General features: G+C 33.7%; 1 protein-coding gene across 2 annotated transcripts in view; it reads right to left on the reverse strand.

Moving 5' to 3' along the window:
• The window catches only part of LOC120625817 (elongation of very long chain fatty acids protein AAEL008004-like), a 46,485-nt gene extending 31,750 nt beyond the window's left edge, over window positions 1-14,735 (reverse strand). For both annotated transcript variants that reach the window (XM_039893040.1, XM_039893045.1), the window contains exon 1: window positions 14,539-14,735. The gene's annotated coding sequence lies outside the window, so the exon portion shown is untranslated. The remainder of the gene's footprint in view (window positions 1-14,538) is intronic.
• Window positions 14,736-15,416: the final 681 nt, after the last annotated feature.

The raw sequence follows: 15,416 nt of genomic DNA on the forward strand, positions 1-15,416 counted from the left end.
GACGCTCTTTATCTCTATATATCTATCTAATAACAAAGGTGAGAAGTAGTTGTGTTGTTTGTATAACGAAGTGGCGAGGAGCCGCTAGTCTTCAATAAGAAGCGCAGGCCTTGTGTCCAGCTGTGGGGCACGTGTATGATTGTCAATCGACCATTGGCGCAATTGGGTGGCCCTTTCTGAGTCCGAGGCTGTGGGTTCGATTCCCACTATTGAAAAATGTTTGTGCGATGAACATAAATGTTTTGAGTGTTTATCTGTTATTATAAGTATTTATGTAAATTATTCATGTTTTTCAGTTGTCTTAGTATACCTACCCATAAAACTACGCTTACTTCTGGACTAGTTGGCGATGTGTGTATCGTCGTAGTATACTTTTTTATGTTATTTATTTATTGATGATGAGATTAAATCAATCTGTGAATTAAAATTTATTGATCTATTTTTAACAGAATGATAAATATAAAAGCATTACATACATACTTGAATGTTTTTTTTTATTGAACTACAAGTTCGCTCTTCACAGTCTAAGATGGTAACGGGCTACGTGTTTGGGGTATGGCAGTTACACCAATTTATTGCCATTAAAATAAGAAAAAAATTCTGGATAGAGACACCCTGATAACCTAGCGGTTTGGAATAAACTTTACGACCTATTATCAATGCCTACCAATACACAATAAAATTTCATAAAAATTAGTCGAGCCGTTCGAACGAGGAGGACCACAACAAGGTTTTTTAAAATATTAGAAGATATTTCATTTGGCAAAGATGAATGATCATTTTCATTGCTTTTTTATTATATATTCTGGGATTGTTGATGGAAAATCATAAAAATGACAAATAAATCACATTATTAAAATTAAAAACTGTAGGAAAACATCGATTACATAATTCAAACTTTAAACAGGTGGCATGTTTATTAGACATTGTGTATTCGACTGTTGGCCATTAAAAAAATACGAACTTAAATTTATCTCGAACTCATTTTACTCTACTTACTTCCGTAATCATTTAAAAATAAAACAAACGTTATAATGAAGCTTTCTTCCGCCTGTGGATTTGGGTAAGTTTTATAAGGTCATTTTCCGGCGTTAAGCATGAACTGTGTGCCGTGTGGTGACTGCAGTTTAGAAAACAGTTGGCACAACCCCTCCTCTTCACTCGGGTATCGTACGAGGCGACTAATAAGGGAAATAATGGAGCCGGGCAGCAGCATTCCTTGCGCTACTACTATCATCTAATGTGGTCGCCAAGCCGTCTGCCCAGCGTGAGTACAGGCTAAGGCCCGTACTACCTTAGTTTAGTAGTTAGGTAGAGACCTTTAGTCCAACAGTGAACAGTTTCTATTGAATGATAACGCATTTGTTAGCGGTTATATTAAGGTCCTAATTTTATTTAAATTCAAGGCATACACCTTCAAACATTTTCATGTTTATAATTTTAATCACGATATTTCCCTTTACCGTTAAATCATGTGATATTTAATTGTATATTTTTATCTAAAAAAACCTTTAAAAAATTTTTTTTTCATTATTTTATTTAAAATAAAGATGATTTCTAAACATCCCTTTTATTAGATTCTTGCTATACCTAATATTGAATGATGGAAAAACCTACCTACCAGGGTTATGAACGAAATAATGGCATTGTTTTGGCAGTGTAGCTGTAATATGTGATGTTTAGTGATTTTATGTGACTCATCTTGTGATTTCACAGCTTCTACTAAACAGTGCGAGGCGTTGAATGTTTAAGGTTAACATTTCGTAATAATGCACTATTGGATCATGTTAACAATGTTAATGATAAAATACGAACAAAGTTTCAATGGAGAGCTCACACAAAACCGAATAGGTACCTACCGAATGAGCAATAATACTTTTTTTTCAATATATTCTTCCTTGCTTCGAATAATAATGAGGTATACTATAAGTAAAGCGTTGATAGCCTAGTGGTTAGAGCTTCGGTCCTCCTATGACCGAGGTTGATCGCTGGCACGCACCACTATCTTTAAAATATCACTTACTTTAAGAAACGGCGAAAGAAAACATCGTGAGAAACCCTCATCCCTGAGAGGTCTCCATAGTAAAAGGTAGGTCTCCGTTCTCAAAGGTATGAAAAGTCTACCAGCGTGGTGGATTATGCCCTAAGCTCTTTATACAAAATCAAACACACAGATAGTGGTAATTCAGAACTTTAGAATAGAACAAAGACTACAAGAAATGTAATTGCCAATTAAAAACTTCAAAAGTAATTCTTTTTTCCAGTTCTGACCGCTAACATTATTAAGACGCTAAGACGTTCTGATCGCAAAACTTAGAATGTTCTAGAATTCGAAGGTACAAGTAGGTAGGTACGCCGTAGTGCGAACTTAAGTAATCATCAATGAGAAATGGTGGAACGAAAACTGGTAATTTCTTATTGTATGTTGAAAACGAAACACGGATTCCGGCCATATCCATATCCAAGAAGACATGCAACCTAGATACTGTTAAAAACATTACCCCTGCTTCCGTACTCGGGTGAAAATTACGATTTCGATGACCTCGACCAATAAAATAACGCATTAAAATGTATATTACATTGTAATGTAAAACTTATTCTCAAACAAAAACTTTATAACACATTAACTACATACGCAATTTCGTAAATAAACTAGTTAGATATTACACATATAAAATATTACCTACTTATCTGTATCCAACGAACTATATTAGGAATACGAAGTTCGTTGCATGCGTCTCATACTCATTCCTTTTTTCTATAAAATCTACATGATACGAGTTAAGACCTATGTTTGTTGTAGGTATATTTGACAGATCACAATATTCACTGACGATGACGATCTTATTATCGTTATTGTACAAGAACGATTTTTAAGGTCTGCTAAAATTGTTATATAATCTGTATAGTAGGTTCTCGGGATTATTCTTGATTCAGAATATAATATATCCACGTATTGTTGAGAGTTTATTTCAGTAAGCGGTTTATATGAGAGTTTATTTCAGTAATTATTTGAATGTTTAAATGAAACTTTCTGAAACTTTTTCCAGACCGATAGTTTCAATGTATTTTATTCGTCATCATTATCATTATCAGCTTTTTATTTTATTGAGCTTAGATACTTAACATTGCTATCAACCAGGTTGATGGGTGTGAACATGATGTGTTATTTATGTAAAAAATTAGCGAATCTGACAGACATCGTCCTCCCTACCGGGCGTGACCTTCCGGGTCTAATTGTGGTTTCTAAGCAACCAGAAACCCACAAAAATTATAAACACACAAAGTTTCATCGAGATCGGTCCAGATCTTCCTTACCTATACTTCCACGAAAATTTCAAGACCTAAATTAGCTAAATCGAACAGTTGTTCCCGAGTTTTAGTGAGACTAACGAACAGCAAATATTTTTTTTATATATAGATATCGCTGAAGATTGTTAAAACTCTAATTAGTTAATTAGCGGCTTCGCATAGTGAATTGATGAGGAGATAAAAACTGGCAAAATTATAATATTGCCAGTTTAGAGTTATTAGCTCAGTAAAGGGTTATATAGAAAATTCCGCTTTTTGCAAATTGTTTGGATTTTTAATGAACTGAAAGAAGTTAGTTAAGGAAAGGTACTTGCATTAAAGAAACTGTTTAGGTTTGTATTTGCATAGGTACATTAAAATGCTCTTAGATCAAGAAAAATGCTCAATTATTTCCTATTAATTATATATTAAAACTATTATTAATCCGGGTAATATATTTCCTTTACCTAAAACACATTACCATAATGCAAATATGTATAAATGCATATGCAAACCCCAGACGTAACATGTTGGGTAGTTGGCAGATAAAGCATAGAATATCCTAAGAATAATTGATTTGACTCAACACGCGTGTAGTCTTGTTGCATGCCGATGTGTCTTCGCCCATTCCTTTGTATTGTAACACTCGTGTTTGAATGTATTTTTAAATAGTGATGCAAAGAGATGAGTGGACACATTTTGCACCTGCCAAAATGAACTTCTTACCCAGGTTCGCAGTAGGCATTCAATTGGTATTCAAAGTTAATATTTCCATTTAAGCAATTTTACAGAATATAAAGTAAGGTGTAATATATATTACACTGTCACATTATAGTGAATGATTCATTTTTGCACTGTCATCGTGAGTTATAGTTGGGATTTCAAAACACCCAACGTGAATAATATCAGCATTTAAACAGGCGCACCCAAATCGTATAATAAGCGTCTAATACAGAGTTATGCTGCATAAATTATAGTTTTTTAAATATGTAGTTAAATGACAAAAGTAAAAGAATCTGCTTTTGAGACGATATAGATATGAAACCTGTTGTTTAAGCAAAGTGAACCTGTTGTACATAAAACCTTAAATGTGAGTTTGTAAAACTGATTAACGAAGCGTGTAGGTAATTTTTTTTTAGATCTTATACTACCTACTTAGTAATTCTGTGCTAAGGCCAACATTTTTTTAAAATACCTATGAACTATATACCCTTTTGGGTAACAAGCCTGGTAGTATTTTTGCTTTCCATTATATCAAGCTGAAATTATGTTGTTACAGAAATTAAAAAAAAAAACAGTAAAATAATTAAAATGCACAAAAAATATCCAAAAAAAATTATTTATGAGCATTCGAAATTAATAAAATCGATATTTCCTCCAAGTGTAGGTGAAAACACTATTAAAAATTATAAAACTTGATAAAATTACTTTTTTAATGACGAAGTAATTATTTAAATCGTTTTGTAGTTTCAGAGCTTATTGATAAAAACCATATTATATTTTCCTTCCATAATAAAGTATAGATGGGGCATTGAATTTGGTTGTTTATCCTTCTTCACGCAAAAGCTTTTACATTTTATGACATTGGTAAAAGTGATATGTATCTTTATAATTTGCATGACTGTATATATGTATTGACAAATAAACAAGACCAGTTTTCTAAAATGTGAGACGAAGCTCTTTTTAAATAAAATATATCTGAAATGATTATTGACTTTACCGGTGAGCCTAGAGGTGGCCTAGTTATCTTGGCAAAATAATAAGTTTGGCCATTCAAAGGGGCAATGCTAACTGCATCTTGGAAACACGCCTCAATGGTATTGAAGAGGTTTTTATTTTAATATCGATAGGTTATTTTTAGTTTATTGATAGTTTAGTAAAAAACTTCACTTTAAAATTAATTTTTATATAGTCCCACGAGATTTTTAAAAATCCAAAAACTCCAGAGGACAACTTGTGATTCATACGGTAGTTCGTAGAGTATTATAAATCCTTATATACCCACTCGTAAGTCTTTACCAGACTTGCAGGCGTTGCTCAATAAACACTAATCCTATTTGTCATTATAATATCGCCCATGTGTGCGGCTCGCTCTTGACCCACTTGTATTTTTAATAGCGTGTAATTGTGGTCCACCTTACGAAAAGATGAGAACTCAGACATTGAAATAGCAATAGGCTTTGTTCACACAATAAAATTTTAGTTCACGACTACATTATTGTAATTTAATTGCGATAAAAACCTTTAATAAAAATTATTAAATTTCGGAGTTGAATGCGTGTAATCATTGGAGCAAGGTAATCTATTGGAATTACCACCAAATTAATTTTTCCAAAAGCAAAACAGACCACCTGTATCTAATTTATTAGTATATTAAAAAAACAGGAAGTTACTTTATGTCTGTATTATTATATTGTAGACCTTGGTGGAATGAAAAATTTATAAAGTTTTATTTAGAAATCAGTATATAAGTTAAAAAAAAATCACAAGCATCATCTTGAAAGCAAGTTTTGAAATGCTTACCCAAGTTAACATTGAAAGAAAGCCAAAATAGTACTTACAATTCAATTCAATAATAGTCTGTAATTTTTCATAAAATAATTAAGTTTAAATAATTTGAAAATTATAGGTTAAACTGTTTAATCGCTATAGAGCCGATATGGTGATATGTGAAATAGTCGCTGTCGGATGCCATTTTTTGCGTTTAACAAATAATAATCTCCGTTGCTGTATTTGCTCAAACTTTTTCGCACTAATTTGCGTCAATGTAAGAGTTATTCACCCGTATTAACAAACATTTCAAGATTCCACAAATCAGATTATTGAATGACGACAGTAGCATTCATCTTTAAATAATTCTCTTGGACCCCTACACTTTGTGTTCAGATTCACTGTGAAACGTCATAGTAAAGGATTTTTAAGTATGCAACTATAATTGCCCATGTCTAACTTTAGTAATTGCGCTGTTAGCAATTCAATATCACGATGTTTTCCTTCACCGTTGAAGCCAGTGATATTTTAATTCGTTGAAACATTAGAGGTGCCCCTCGAACGTGAAGTCGAAGTCCTATCCACTGGGCTATCATCAACCCATGATAGCTGGGCACCGCTATCACGAGGTCATGATAAATAGAGTATTAAATACACTTAAAATGTATATGTATACTTAAAACACAAAGCCATGTTTCAGAGTGTAAAATATGATTACACTTACATACATCATCATTAGATAGATGGAACATAAATCTAGCTTGAAGATGTTATAATTGTAAATGTGGAAAAACTAGAGTGATGGAAAGCAACTCTGACGTAAGCGTTTACTACTGAAGTGGAGCGTGATTGACTAGTAATTCACAAGGGATGGCTATCGAGCGATAGGAAATTGTAAAATATCATACTCTTTGGTTAGGATTTCAAATAACTTTTCATAATAACATTTAAAATAATTAATGGACCTAATAAATTAAGGATGGGCAATAATAATTATTGATTTAATTTAAGAAATTAAAATATCACTAGCTCTAACGGTAAAGAAAAACATCGCGAGGAAACCTGCATGCCTGAGATTTCACTATAGTGTGTGGAGACCACCAATTCGCACTTGGATATAAGTTACAGGATGAGGCCGACGTTGAAAAGTGAACCGGAATTGATGAGTATTCTCCTTAACATCAACTTTAGTATTCTATTAACGGATAACAGAACATGGATACTTATCGTATTATCAGTATGAACTATTTTGGATACATAATGTTTCCTCATAAGAACAATCAAATTTACCTTCTTATTACTTAAAAACTGTTCATCTGACTAGGTACTGCTACTGCATTTATCTCTTTTATCTCTTTCGAAAGAATTATCCAAGAATAACCACAAAATACAAAATGTATAAAGCGGTATCAAGCCAAGCACCGTAATATCCTTGAATAACAAGAATGATTGCCCTAAATCTTTATTTAATAAAAAAACATGTGTTGTGAAACAAAATAAATATTTAATTTAATTTAAAACGGCACTGCCTTATTTTAAGATTTTTGATTTGTGTCATTATTTATCTTCGTTCGTCGTATCTACTGTTCTTACGAAATGACGACCCGGAATCGAATACTCGTGATCCGTAGTCGAATATATTAACCACTAGACCAACGCGAGCTTATATTTTATTATCATATTTTTCCTTGTTCGATTTCGTTGCGTTCAAGCGTGAGATATGTAGGGATCGTTTTGACCTCAACAATTTGGAACTACATGGACTACCTATTAGAAATTAACGTTTATGTACGTACAGTAATTTAATACAACGTTTAAACGGAGAACGAAAGCATTGTGAGTACACCAGCATGTTTGAGAGTTTTTCACTTCTCTCCAAGGCGTGTGAAGTTAACCAATCTGTACTAGGCCAGCTTGGAGGACTAAGGCCTAGACTGCTCCCTGTCCCCTGTCGGCAATGGGTCGGTATGATGGTATAGAAATAAATATAGAAAAATAAAAATACTAAGCATATTTCAGTATTATGACTGCGAGTGTACAGTATTTGCCAAGTCTTTGAAGTCGAGCGTGAGTCGAGGCGGCCGTTTGTAAAGCGCGCAAACTATTCGAGCGAACTAATTAACTAATTATATTTATATATGTCCTAATGAAACTGCAATCATATAGTTGATCAGATCACTATGGTTACCAGGAAGGTTTGCAAATTATACAACTCATAAAAAAATTACAGTGGAGGTTTTTAGTGGAGGCTGATTAATTTTTCAGATTACCTATTTGGTCGCGGGTTTTATTACTAAAATTAAAAAATATAACTTTTCACTGTTGGTGTTACACTACTGTAAATCTGTCGTCCCTTCTACGATACTTCATTTAGTCTTTATGAGCATGTCTCAATAGAGTCGCTTAGGTTCCCTGTCACAACATTTCCACATTTAAATGATTACTGTGCACGTATTCAGGATATTGCAAGTACCTTCTCTGCACATAAAGAAACTATAAACTAAATAAAAAATAATATAGTCTATGAAATGTTAAATATTATAATATATTGCAACGTAGCTTCCGCGGTTCACTAAATTTTTTCCTAGGAAGTCAATCTCGAACTGGTTTGAATATAAAGTATGTACAAATGTTTTGGAAACAGTAAAATACATATTTTTCCGTTGGTTTGAAGTGATACTTCATTAATTTTACATGAAATGCTACAAGGCTTTCAAATCTCCTCTATTTGGAAACCTAGCAGCAACCAGACCATACAAAAATGTTAAAAGACGACCTCCTAGGCGCAAGGTTCAGCGTCTAGCCTTATTTTTAAATTGATTCTGATCTGGTAAGATTCGGGAGGTTTTAGCCGTTTCTATTTACCACCCAAAGAAGAAAGCTACTAAGTTATCTAGCGATCCGGTTTCGGAATAAGGGTAAGGGTTTAATACAATTACAGTACCCCTAAAAAGGTAACTCGCTTCCATCTTTGGCTGCATCACTGGACTTTTTGGAAATGTATAGAATCGAATAAACGGTTTAAGAAAAAGCGAAAAATAATGTTATGTTTTTTAGTTTTGGAGGTTCATTTGTTAATCCCGGAAAAATTTGTTAAATTAAATTTGTTAAACAGGTTGATGGTTCTGTCTGACTTTTACGGGTATAATGTAATGTTGTAATTTTTTTATTTATCGTTTTGTGATGTAATATGTTGCAAGTTCAAAATCAACTTAGTGTGTTTACGTGAATAATACATAGTCATGTGTGAAAGTAGGTACTAAAGGTTTATTTGAAGTAAACAGAACATGTTAGATTCCTTTGTAAATATTTTATGATCTTTTTATATTTACTTAGTTTGTTGTTTGATCTTCGATGATCGCTTCATAAGGGTAGTGTTACACGTGCTTGTAGGATGGCATGCTATTATGAAGCGATTAACATATCTATAATATATCATATAAGAGAAACATAACAAGTAATAAACGAGTTAGTATAATAAACACAGTAACTATAAACGAAGATACACTCCCAGTTTAATATACTCAGTGTTAAAATAGCATGATACCTTTGAGTGTGAAGCTTAAAATCAATCGTTCGATTGACTTTTGCTACTTTGAGCAGATCTGATCAGGTCTATGTATAAGCATGTATTAATCCAACTCATAGCTAAAGCGTACAAGTTTAAGGCACGCACACAAGCGATATTGTCGTTAATTCTGTTTATGATGTTGTTGTTTTAAAGATTAAAAAATCTGAATGTTTTTCCACTTACTGCTTTTTTATTGAGTAAAGTTTATTTAATCGTGTTTTCAATATAACCCTCGGGCCTATAGGTACTTAATGCAAAATTAATTTTTTAGGAAATCTTGAAGATTTTTAGGCGTATGGCAGTAAAGGGTCTATTCTATTCTACTAAATCTATACCCGTAGTACGTTTCTACGCGGCATCGAATCAAAGTATTAACTTGCTTTGGCGTCACGTGTTTCTCAGTGGGGTTGTAACTAGCCACGGCCAAACATTTTATTCTACCGTTAATGAGTAAGTAAGAAACTCAACATTTGTCTTTGTATTTGTCCATAATTTTACAATAGAGGAGCAACAATTAGTCTATCTTGTGGATGCATTAATTGGAATCGATGATTTATATCTCAAGAGCATTCCTTGAGCAAGCTAAGGAGGAGTGCATACAGGTGCAGAGAGCGCGGCCGCGGCGATGCTCCGTATCGTGTTTATTGTCGAGCGAGTGGGGCTCCAGCTTGCGCAACACCCGGAGGCAACACGCTCGACCCTGAACTCAATTCGGCTACGAACATTTTGCAACTAATCACTGGTCGTTGCGCCGCAGGTAGACAACTCTGGCCGTCGCCGGCACAAATGTAAACATTTACAGGCGGTGTCGGTCTAACGTCCGAGGCCGACACGGACGTGCTCCGCGACACCACACAGCGCACACCATCGAATAGCAATCCTCCATCAATGGTCACGTCGCCGCTTTGTACGTTTCGTTCCCTGCGCCACTAAATCTCTAATCGCAGTCAGCAGGTATCGGATATAAGACCTCGTCACGGACGCTAAAAATATCTTAAACAGCGACAAACTGTACTTCCTATTGGATAATGGTCATTCAAGGATTTACTGCATCAAGGTAGTTTATCTTTATAATTTCAATACGTGAATTGTGTATTTGCCATGTAGAGTGGTACATATAAGTAGGTAACCTAAGTAGCCGTGTAATGTCCACATTTCAATGATGTTATAAATGTTTAAAGTCTCTTGTTATGTGCTCTTGATGGCTAGTAGGTAAACACACTAGGATTTCCAACAAACATACTACATTCACGGAACCCTTGACTGCTTTTTATATTATGCTGTCATTCTTTACAATAATAACTATAAAGTAAGGATATAAATATGGCATAAATTGATCAATTAACGTTTTTTGTGGCTTCTAAGATACCAACTTATTGAGCTGAATACATGTCTTTAGATTTATTTCACGTCTTGATACCTACTATGATTTTTTGTATTATTTATTGAATAATCTATGCGACATAAGCAAAGTCCATCGTAATAATCGTTAGTTAGTTAAGAGTTATAAATTGCATGAAAATAAAGACGTAATTTTGAAAACTTGACAATAAATTGTATTCATATCGAGGATACACAATTTAATGTATATAACCAGTAAACACTAGATGGACTGAGAAAAAACGAGAATATGAAAACAACACTAATTAATTGAATTAATATCTATAGGTAATTACATTTATTTGAATTCCATATCAAGTTTCGGCATAAGTAGATCTACCTACAAAAATATTTTTTATCGCGTCATATTATATAGACACATATGTTTCTATGGCAAGTAGTAAATTAATTAAAGGCCAGAGGTCTTTTTGCAATGATGTCAAACGACCTAAGACGGCGTCGGCTTCCGCTTTAGTTATTTTTTTTCCTGAAGTCAATGCTTAATGTATGTGAGCTCAAAGTGTGGATTGTGTGAATCTTCGGTTGAATAACTTTCCAGCCGGGAAACGTCTGCCACACGTTCTGTCTATGGCTGATGTACTTGGTCTAAGGCTGAGTTCCTATGACCAGCTTTCCGTACATCTTCATGTCGCTTTGGGCTTGGTAAATAATATATTCGACGATTCTTGGGTGATTATTATTTATTTCAACCTGCATTTGAGTGCTTACATCTTAAATGCCTCCACCCTACGAGAGAGGAGGCCTGTACTTAGCATTGGGATATTAATGGGATACCGTAGCTGATATTTTAGATACAATTGCAATAATCAGAAAACGTAATACAGAAAACCTCAATGCTACAAAGTTGCTTAATAGTTTTTAAATAATACAATTCTATGCTAGAATTGTATCTACATAGTGTGGGATTATACCGGAGAATCAGTTAGACTCTTTACGATTTAAATACATAGTTCAGACAGTTTAAGGTCACACTTAAATCTGCTCTACGTTACAATTCCGACAAATATTTCGACAAAGCCAATTGGAGAATAGTAATAATCAGTTTAAAATAAAATTGTTTGAAATCGATTTGTTTTTGGTTGGCTTCAAAATAAATAAAATCTGAACAAAGTACTACTAGTATATACATGAACAAAGTACGAACGTATATTCGTACTTTTGACAAAGCTTGAATCAACTAATGACTATCGATTTAGGCAATTTAAAGACAATAATAATAATATGAATCTAATTAAAGTTGTCTACATAATAAATCTATGTAACGTGTTTTTTTAATTCTCAATATATTATCTAAATCACAATGTGATTGTGCGATGTTCGTGGTATATTGTGTAGAATTGCGGATGCGAGTTCTTATAGAAAAAAAATACTGTGAAAGAAGCAGTACGTAGTCGCGGGGAATTGCTAGAGTATAATATACTGGCTACCGCAACGTCAAAAATTCCGTTGACCTCCAAAAAAATTGCATTGATTGTGTTGGGTCATGATTTTTATAAAGCGTTTCAACCGATTTAAATTATCTAGATAATAATTTATTTGCTATAGTAGGAATAACTTAACGTAAAACGGGGATCTTCTGACTATACTCCGTTGTTTGAGTCTATATATTACTGGATTTTTCAGCAAGGCTTCGTATCTTAAAGGATTGCTCTATACAGCAAATATTTTTTAATTTGAATCAAAATGTCATGATTAAAAAATATAAATATAGGTACTTACATTACTTTATTAGAATTCATAGGATATTGGAAACAACTGTCACCTAAATGCTCTTAATTATGTAGTAAATTTTGAATGTAGGTGTTACGAACAAACTTCTCCCTTATGAGTTACTTTCAGAAATAAAACTTCCGTTATTTATTTTTGCTTTAAGTACACGTTTTTATGTATAAGTATATTCAAGGATTTCTGCTGCTGGCTTTCCTTATTTACTTTTCTACGATATTGTTTTCCTAGTACTTACTGGATGTCTTTCAGTTTACCGTCTTAAATCTCAAAGTATTTATTAACCATATTTCCAATATATATACAGCAGAACAAATGAAATTCAAAATTCAAAATTCATTTATTTCAAGTAGGCCTAATTAATAAGCACTTTTGAAACGTCAAGTCAGTCTGTTTGTAGTGACTCTATCACCGGTTCCGAAGGAAGATTCCACTGAGAAGAGCCGGCAAGAAACTCAGCAGATTGCTCTTTTCCAACATAATTTTAACTGATGAGTAAAACTAATTAATATTTCTGAAAGAACTTTATGTGTATCATAAAAAAGTTTATATTAATCACCTCTCACTCATCTACTTAAATTTTAGACAACCGTTCATGAGACGCATAAGTCACCGTTTTAATTTGAAGTTCAAGAAATATTTTATCGCTGAAGTTGTCATTGGGTCAATAGATTAGGAGACAGCTTAGACAATATTAGGTAATCATGTTTCAAGCGCTTATTTAATTAATTCCTCAATGTTTATTCTAGCTCAAAAATGTATGTCAAGACAACTAGAATATAATATAATACTAGATTTATATCTATTATAATTTACTAATTTTATTTCTCCAAATCAATGCTTACCTACTGCTCTAACTTGGTATTTTTTATAGTTATTGATTGCTTAATTTTTGTTCCTCTTTCTCAACAGAGTGGATTCGTCTCCGAAGTCATTTAGATTAGATAAATCATACTTATTAAGTGTTTGTAATAGAATAATTTATGAGGTGTCTCGCAATGGTGTCAGAGACGATAGTAAGGAGTTAATCTCATGTCATGTCAGTGGCCAGGCGTCGAACGGCGTGACCTTACGTTACACGTCCATCGCTTTGCGCCGCCACGCGCGGGGAATACTAACGCCTGCAAAACGCCTTGATGGATCCTTGGCTTCAAAACCGAGCTCCTTTCTTAGATTATTGCGTTTAATGAACGGTCTTCATTATAACCTTATACACTACTCCGTTTGACCTAGCGGGTGTACTGATGTGTTGAGGCCTAGAATTTCGAAATAAGTTATACCTACCTTCCCGTTGAACACTGCTTCTAATTATTTTTATGTTATGGCTAAAACTTCACTAGATCTTAATGATTGGTGCTCTATTACCTGAAGGTCACTATATAGTTCAGTATGTTTTGACATAATAAATCACTTAACTAAGCAATCAAATCACCGTTTTCCATTCGACTTATCGTTAGCCATGTTGACCTTTGATCAAAACAATTTTAAACCTTAATGAGAATTTTATGTTTTTTATGATATCGTTTTTCATACTTTATCTTGTCAATGCAACGATCTCTACATTATTTTAGAGTTCGTTGGTGTATTGATTATTAAAGGCATGGCTTAATTAGTAGGTTAAGTATTATCTACTTTTTATGTATAGTAATAGTTGTATCTTTAGGAGTCCAAGGTAGTAAAATCTTTCAATGCAAGAGATGTATTTCGTATGAATAAGAATCATAAACAAGGTATTTCGTTATTTCTTATTTAGTTTTCATTGGGCTTGTGCATTTAAAAGTAGAAAATATAAATGTTTTACAATTCACTTGTGTGATATGATGCATTCTCTGAATATATCGCACAAGGTTTTCAGAATAAAATTATTTAAAAGAATTTACCAACAAAAATTAAACCTTGATTTGTATAATTAATTAAATTGTAAAAGTATCGCTTAGATAGTATTTGTTGTTAGTACCTACTTGCAGTAGTCTTAATCCAAAATGTCATTCTCAATCACATGATTTACTTAGAATGTAAACTGATTTCGTAATTACGGCATATCGTCATTATGTTCTCACCTGAGAAAGATCGTTTCGGAATGTCGCGATTCTTTTCCAGTTGTCCAGTTTAGAGCACAGACACTAACCGAGAATGGAGAGCAATTGTCCAATGAGGAGATATACGGAGGTGGGGACGCTGTAGTTTCGAATGCGCGTATCGCGCGCAAGTTTCGCGGAACGGAACGTAACTGCGCCTGCGCTCGATGTGCAGGTGGGTTCGCTACTGGCACCGCGCGCTTTCCACAGCGTCTTTTATCACATCGTATTCATGCGCCTTCAACTTGACTCCTTGTGGCTTATGCCCGTGCTGCTACAGGATGCGGACTTAAACGTCTTTTCGGACCAAGTTCTATCATTAACTTTTCTATAATTTAAGTTGTAATCTAAGTTTATAAATAAATAAATAAATATACTACGCATTGCACTCATCGCCATCTAGCCCCAAAGTAAGCGTAGCTTGTGTTATGAGTACTAAGATGACTGATGAATATTTTTATGAATAATATACATAAATACTTATAAAATACATATAAACACCCAGACACTGAAGAACATTCATGGTCATCACACAAACATTTTCCAGCTGTGGGAATCGAACCCACGGCCTTGGATTCAGAAAGCAGGGTCGCTGCCCACTGCACCACTCATGAAGACAAAGTTTACCTTATATGGTGGAGAGCGTCATAGGTACCTATGAATTTAAAAAGCTTCAATAATATTCTAACTTCCCGTCAAAATGGCTGTCCAGTTTGGCGGGATATTAAATATAAGGTTACTTGTGCGTCTAAACGTTACAATAAATTAAAAAAAAATGTTTTTGCAGAGGCAGATTTAGTTGACGTGATATCCGAAGTGAGACAAAAATTACGTGACTGATTAAACAAAAAAATTAAGGT

Source organism: Pararge aegeria, chromosome 8, assembly GCF_905163445.1.
Source record: "Pararge aegeria chromosome 8, ilParAegt1.1, whole genome shotgun sequence".
Classification (NCBI taxonomy): domain Eukaryota; kingdom Metazoa; phylum Arthropoda; class Insecta; order Lepidoptera; family Nymphalidae; genus Pararge; species Pararge aegeria.